The sequence below is a fragment of the Bidens hawaiensis genome, unplaced genomic scaffold (genome assembly GCF_021521415.1).
Source record: "Bidens hawaiensis isolate Kalapana, Puna unplaced genomic scaffold, B.hawaiensis_p1.1 tig00026871_1, whole genome shotgun sequence".
In the NCBI taxonomy this organism is placed as follows: domain Eukaryota; kingdom Viridiplantae; phylum Streptophyta; class Magnoliopsida; order Asterales; family Asteraceae; genus Bidens; species Bidens hawaiensis.
The window spans coordinates 28,165-35,000 of NW_027505083.1; the positions used below are offsets into that span (position 1 = coordinate 28,165).

The 6,836-nt window shown below is 33.3% G+C and overlaps 1 non-coding gene across 1 annotated transcript; it reads left to right on the forward strand.

Annotated features, from left to right (window-relative positions):
• TRNAS-GCU (transfer RNA serine (anticodon GCU)) lies at positions 1-88 on the forward strand. Its single transcript has one exon. It is a non-coding gene; the product is annotated as a tRNA-Ser (tRNA).
• Positions 89-6,836: the final 6,748 nt, after the last annotated feature.

Sequence of the window (6,836 nt, forward strand, 5' to 3'; positions counted from 1 at the left end):
GGAGAGATGGCTGAGTGGACGAAAGCGGCGGATTGCTAATCCGTTGTACGAGTTATTCGTACCGAGGGTTCGAATCCCTCTCTTTCCGTTGATGACTTTCTATTTTTTTTCTAGTTAAGTGTGTGGAATAGCTAAAAGAAAATAAAAATATGAAGAAAATTGTAAAATAAAGCAAGAAAAACAATTTATTCTTCACGTCCAGGATTACGTCCTGGATCATTGGATAGGAATCCAAAGATGAAGAGAGAAACAAAGAATATTACTACTGTGTAAACGAAAAGTTTGAGAGTAAGCATTACACAACCTCCAAGATCATTTTTTGAAAAAGAAAAACGAGAGAAAAGAAAAGATAATAGATCCTCCATTTTTATATCACATATCTTATTTTGACACCAAGAAATGAATTCTAAAATAGAAAAGAATGTTCAGAAATTCAAATGAAGTTGTGAAGTTGAAATTTTTCAAAAGAGTCTTTGATTACCAGAAATCACTTTCATACCCCCAATTAGATGTTGTAAGCGACCCTAAGCTAATAAGGTATTTTGCCGGAAAGGAAAAATGATTAAAATCGGGAAATGGAGCGAGCCGGATTTCTCACGGCTATTCGATCATTTCAATGTTTGAATTGAAGGTTCATACTGTCAGACTTATTTGATCTTATCAAATGTTATCATTTTTCTCGAATAAATCATGAATTCTACATGAATTCTATAAGATACTATTAAAGATCTTATCGAAAACTTACAGCAGCTTGCCAAACAAAGGCTAAAAGAAAAAAGAACAGGGGTATTACTGGCATAACATCTACGATTGGATTCAAAAAAGCATAGGCTTCGGGCAATTTGGCGAAGAAAAGACTACTCGGATAAAGGGCAGAATTAAGACAGATCAAACTAAAGATATTAAGCATAACAGACATTTTTTTCGTCGAGATAATTGCATTTTGATTGAGTTATTGATATAAGGAAAAATGAAGAAAGTAAGGTAGACAAAAAAATCCTTCTTTTTCCACTCAATAAAAAATCCTCCAATTCTCAAAGGAGACTAGAAGAAATCATACTTTCATACAATATCTTAATTGAATTATATGTAATAATCAATAAATTAAGTTAAATTCTAGATATACACATGTCAAAATCCTAGCAACGAATCTATAATATCTATAATAAATTCTATAAAGAAGAAAGGTTTTCTATAGATAGTTGGACTGGAATTGACGAACACTTAATACCAATATTATTCTTTATTAGTATTAGTGTCCAATAAAAATAGAAATGGGGCGTAGCCAAGCGGTAAGGCAACGGGTTTTGGTCCCGCTATTCGGAGGTTCGAATCCTTCCGTCCCAGAGAATATCCCCTGTACCCGAATACTTCTTTTTTGTTCAACAAGGTTCTGTTTCACGGTCTAATATTGGATAGAATAGTATTCATCTTTCTTTTTTTTTTTATTTTGAATGATTCTTTTCGGAATCATATCTGAATTTTTCACAAACTGAACTAAATCGAGTTCAAATGACATGCAAAAGTAACTAAACCCTTTTGATAAAGATAAGATGAGATGTAGAAAGATTACTTAACCTCAGGTTCAAATATGAAAATACATATAAAAGAGGAAGTGCTTAGCCTATAGGTATGTATTGTTATCAGGTATGTATTGTTATCCTATTTCAGTGACAAAAAGTCTTTCTATTTTTGTGAAAAAGGGTTTTCATACTTACTTAAAAAATGAAAATTTAAATATTTAACAATTATATTTATTTTCATTTTAAATATTTAACAATTATATTTATTTTCATTGTTCGATCTATTTAGATTATTTGCTTTACATCATTGAGAATTCCATTCGAAAAGAAAAAAATGATATTTATTATGATAATCAAATTGAGTCTTTACTGTAAAACTTGGCTCAAATCATGATATAGAAGTAAGAAACTTTTTCAAGTATAAAGATTTGTAATGATTCTTTATGGATTGAATCTTTGGGAAGTTTTGGGAAGTTGGAATTAGTAAGTCTATCTTATTGAGTCACTTGAAGAGGCAGAGTCAAATAGAATTTATTTATTTAGAATTTCTTTATTCGTGTGATTTCTGTTAGTTATGTTATTTCTCTATTTAGATTTCTGGATATTTCTGTTAGACATTTTTTGAGATAGAGATTTATATCAAAATGTTCCATTCATACAAAAAAGCCGGGGTCTTGCTAATATTTATTCATAAAAATATTGATTATCTATGTAGCTGTAGCTAAGAAAAAAGAGAAATAACTATGTCTCTGTACCGACTGAACCAATGACTATTCATGATTCCATAATTGAATCAATTCCATACCGGTTCGAAATTAGAGGAATGTTATGGTAAAACTTCGTTTAAAACGATGTGGTAGAAAGCAACGTGCGACTTGAAGGACACGATCCGTTGTGGATTCTTATTCTTACATCCACCATTTTATATAGGAATGAAGGTGCTCTTGGCTCGACGTCGTTTTTCTATTCTACTAGAACCCTTCTTTTTTTATTGGGTTGTAATTGTAATGTAAATAGTTTGCGATGGAGCTCGAGTAGAAAGTATTGATTAATTTCTCAGGGGCAACGATCTAGGGTTAATGCCAATCAATAAATTGGAACAACTTCGTAAGTATATCTTCGATATAGAAATCGAAAGGATCCGATTCGAGCAAATTTTAAACAAATTTGAAAATCCAAAAATTTTTGTTGGAACGGCTAAAACTTTTCGATTCACGGTGTATCGTGCACGAATAAACCATCGGTATGATTCTTTGATAGAAAGAAATCACAAAAGGGGGTATGTTGCTACCATTTTGAAAGGGTTAAGAAGCACCGAAGTAATGTCTAAACCCAATGATTTAAAACCAAGATAAAGGATCCCAGAACAAGGAAACGCCACTTCAATTGTCTCACGGATCCAAATACAGAATCCAAATCTATTTTAAACGAGACGAAAAAGGGAGGGTTAAAGACCACTCAAAAAATAAAAAGATTAATATCTTTAAGATATTTTAAAGATATTTTAGAATTCTTGAACTTGAGTTATGAGTACAAATGATTTTTTTTCAGGAAGAAAGCTAAAAAAAATGACTATGAGTTAAATTATAGACTAATTTTTTTATGGAGTCCTTTCCTATTTATTATAATTTTATCCATAGACAAAACTTCTAATCATTTTTTCTCGAGCCGTACGAGGAGAAAGCTTCTTATACGGTTCTAGGGGGTTTCTTTTTCATCTACATCTATTCCGATGAGCCGTCTATCGAATCGTTGCAATTGATGTTCGATCCTGAAGAGAAGGAAGAGATCTTCGGAAAGTGGGTTTTTATGATCCTATCAAGAATCAAACTTATTTAAACGTTCCCGCTATTCTCTATTTCCTTGAAAAAGACGCTCAGCCTACAGGAACTGTTCAGGATATTTTAAAAAAGGCAGAGGTTTTTAAGGAACTTTGCTCTAATCAAATGAAATTCAATTAAATTAAGGAAATAAAAACTAAGGATAGGATAGTGATTTCTATATCATTTTGGATATCTTTTCTATACTATGTTTTTTTATTTCCTTATTTTTTTTCTTGCTATCTTCGTATCTATTTATCATTGCTTTTATAGAATCTTTTTCTAAGTAAACCTTATTTGGTGGATCCTTACAAATATAGAAAATTCTGACATTACCTGCAGTTTTCATTCGAACTCTAATACCAAGTAAGAAACAAGGAATCGAAGTTCGTTATTCGACTTATTATATATGGATTCAATACACTATTGATTGCATAAATCCTTTTTCTACTTTATCTTTATTTATTCTCCACCTAAACTAAAAATTTTAGTATATATGCATATTCAGTGCCAATCCAACACAAGTCTTTTTTTTTCCTTTTTTTCAATTTGAGTTCTTGTACTTTTTCCATCGTATTCTTTTATTAACCTTTATATTGACAATATTGTATCGAACAAATATAATTCATCGTGATAAGCAGCTCTATTTATTTCTGTCCCATAGGTTTTAGGTTTGATTTTTTACCTGTTGACTCAAATGATGGGTTCGTTGGATTAGCGTTGCTACTCGGATTTTTGGTTGAAAAAGTGGATAACCTAGAAATAGGGGATAGTCCAGCATTTTTTACATTTCTTTCTTTTGATTTATTTCTTTTTCGGGAAATTTTTTCTTTCTTTTTCGGGAAATTTTTTCGTAGATTACGTAGATTTATGGTTTGATTTAATCATTTTTTTATTCTGTTTATTCTGATTGTATCTACATATCCTTTTTCTATGTGGGTTGCTAACTCAACGGTAGAGTACTCGGCTTTTAAGTGCGGCTAGGATCTTTTACACATTTAGATGAAGCGAAGGATTCGTCCATATCATCGGTAAAGTTTGGAAGACCACGACTGATCCTCAAATTGAATGAATGGAAAAAATAGCATGTCGTATCAATTAAGAGTTCTGAGAATATTTTATTCTTTCCGGCTCAAGACAAAGCCTTCGTTTAAATTATTCAAAGGGGCAAATAGAAGTCAATTTTAAGTTGGGTCGAATTAAGAAATGGATAGGGCCCCATGGCTTCAATTAATTTCATTTTGATTATAGGGAAAGAAAAAGCAACGAGCTTCCATTCTTAATTTGAATGATTACCCGATCTAATTAGACGTTAAAAAATATTAGTGCCCAATACGGGAAGGCTTTCTCCCAGGAATGTATTCTTGATTTTTTAATGAATCCTAAATATTACCATCCTCCATTCCATAATAGAGAAGTATGTGTATAAGAAACAGTATATTGATAAAAAAATTTCCAAAATCAAAAGAGCGATTGGGTTGAAAAAATTAAAGGATTTCTAATCATCTTGTTATCATATAATGAAAACAAAGGAAAAAGATAGGATAGAGAATCTGTTGAGAATTTTATCTGTATCCGAGGTATCTATTCGGTTTGTACTATAATACCTTGTTTTGACTGTATCGCACTATGTATCATTTATAACCCCCAAAATCCTCTACCCGTAATTTAATTTAAATCAAATTTCAAATGGATAAATTCCAAAGCTATTTAGGGCTAGATAGATCTCACTACTTCTTATATCCCCTTATCTTTTAGGAGTATATTTATGTACTTGCTCATGATCATGGTTTAAATGGATCGATTTTGTTGGAAAATGCAGGTTATGACAATAGATCCAGTTTACTAATTGTGAAACGTTTAATCATTCGAATGTATCAACAGAATCATTTTATTCTTTATGTTAATGATTCTAAACAGACTCCATTTTTGGGGCACAACAAGAGTTTTTATTCGCAAGTAATGTCAGAGGTTTCTTCAACCATTATGGAAATTCCATTGTCTCTGCGATTAATATCTTCCCTAGAAAGGAAAGGGGTAGTGAAATCCGATAATTTACGATCAATTCATTCAATATTTTCTTTTTTAGAGGACAACTTTTCACATTTAAATTATGTATTAGATATACTAATACCTTACCCAGCTCATCTGGAAATCTTGGTTCAGGCTCTTCGCTATTGGATAAAAGATGCTTCCTCTTTGCATTTATTAAGATTCTTTCTTCATGAGTGTCATAATTGGGATAGTATTATTACTTCAAATTCAAAGAAAGCCAGTTCTTTTTTTTTTCAAAAAGAAATCACAGACTATTCTTCTTCCTATATACTTCTTATGTATGTGAATATGAATCTGGCTTCCTCTTTCTCCGTAACCAATCTTCTCACTTACGATCAATATCTTCTGGAGCCCTTATTGAACGAATATATTTCTATGGAAAAATAGAGCATTTTGCAGAAGTCTTTGCCAGGGCTTTTCAAGTTAATTTATGGTTGTTCAAAGATTCTTTCATGCATTATGTTAGGTATCAAGGAAAAGCAATTCTTGCTTCAAAAGGGACGTTTCTTTTGATGACTAAATGGAAATATTACTTTGTTAATGTTGGTGCATTTTGTGACCGTCGCTATGCAATTCTGATCAGCGAAAATGATGTACGAAGTTAGGACAACTTCGCCATAGGCGAAGTTAGAACAACTTCGCCATAGGCGAAGTTGTAACAACTTCTGCCATAGGCGAAGTTAGAACAACTTCGCCTACAGGCCCAAGCCCGTGAAGTTGTTTATATATATGTGTGTGTCTTGTTTAGGTTTGGTTAATCGAAAAAGTTAGAGTTTTGAGTGATCAGTTTATTTGTCTAGAGAGAAACCGAGAGGGAGAGTCGTGTGGGACGACCCGAGGTAGAGCTCGCCTCGGGTCGGCCGTCATTTGTTTTCGTGTTTGGTTTGTAACGTGGTTTTGATTATGATATAAAAGATCTGCAGATGTGTTTATCCCATTCGTGTGTTTGTTCGTGTATGTGTTTGTGTGTAATCGTGTTCTTCGTCTTCTACACCATTAACGAGTCTAGGAGGATTCCGCACTCCTAGACCTCGTGCGGATCTCGTATCGATCGGCGACGCCCCCCGGGGGGACTTACAAGTGGTATCAGAGCCTTAGGCTCTTATGCTATGGTTCGAGATCTGCGTTTTGGTGTTTCTGGCACGTTTCTGATGCGTTTCTGGCCGAACAGCCGCCGCAGGCGAAGTTATGGGGTTCAGGCGAAGTTGTCGCTTAAATTTTAGGGTTTAGGCGAAGATATAAGGTTAAGCGAAGTTATTCACAACTTCGCGTACCTCACAAGTTCGCTTATCTCAGGCGAAGTTATCTGTCAGGCGATGTTTTGGACAGGCGAAGTTAAGGAGGAGCGAAGTTGACTTTAGGCGAAGTTAAAAAAAAAAAAAAAAAAGAGTTTTCGTCTGTATGGCCAGGTGTACACGATTATTGTGAGACCGAAGAC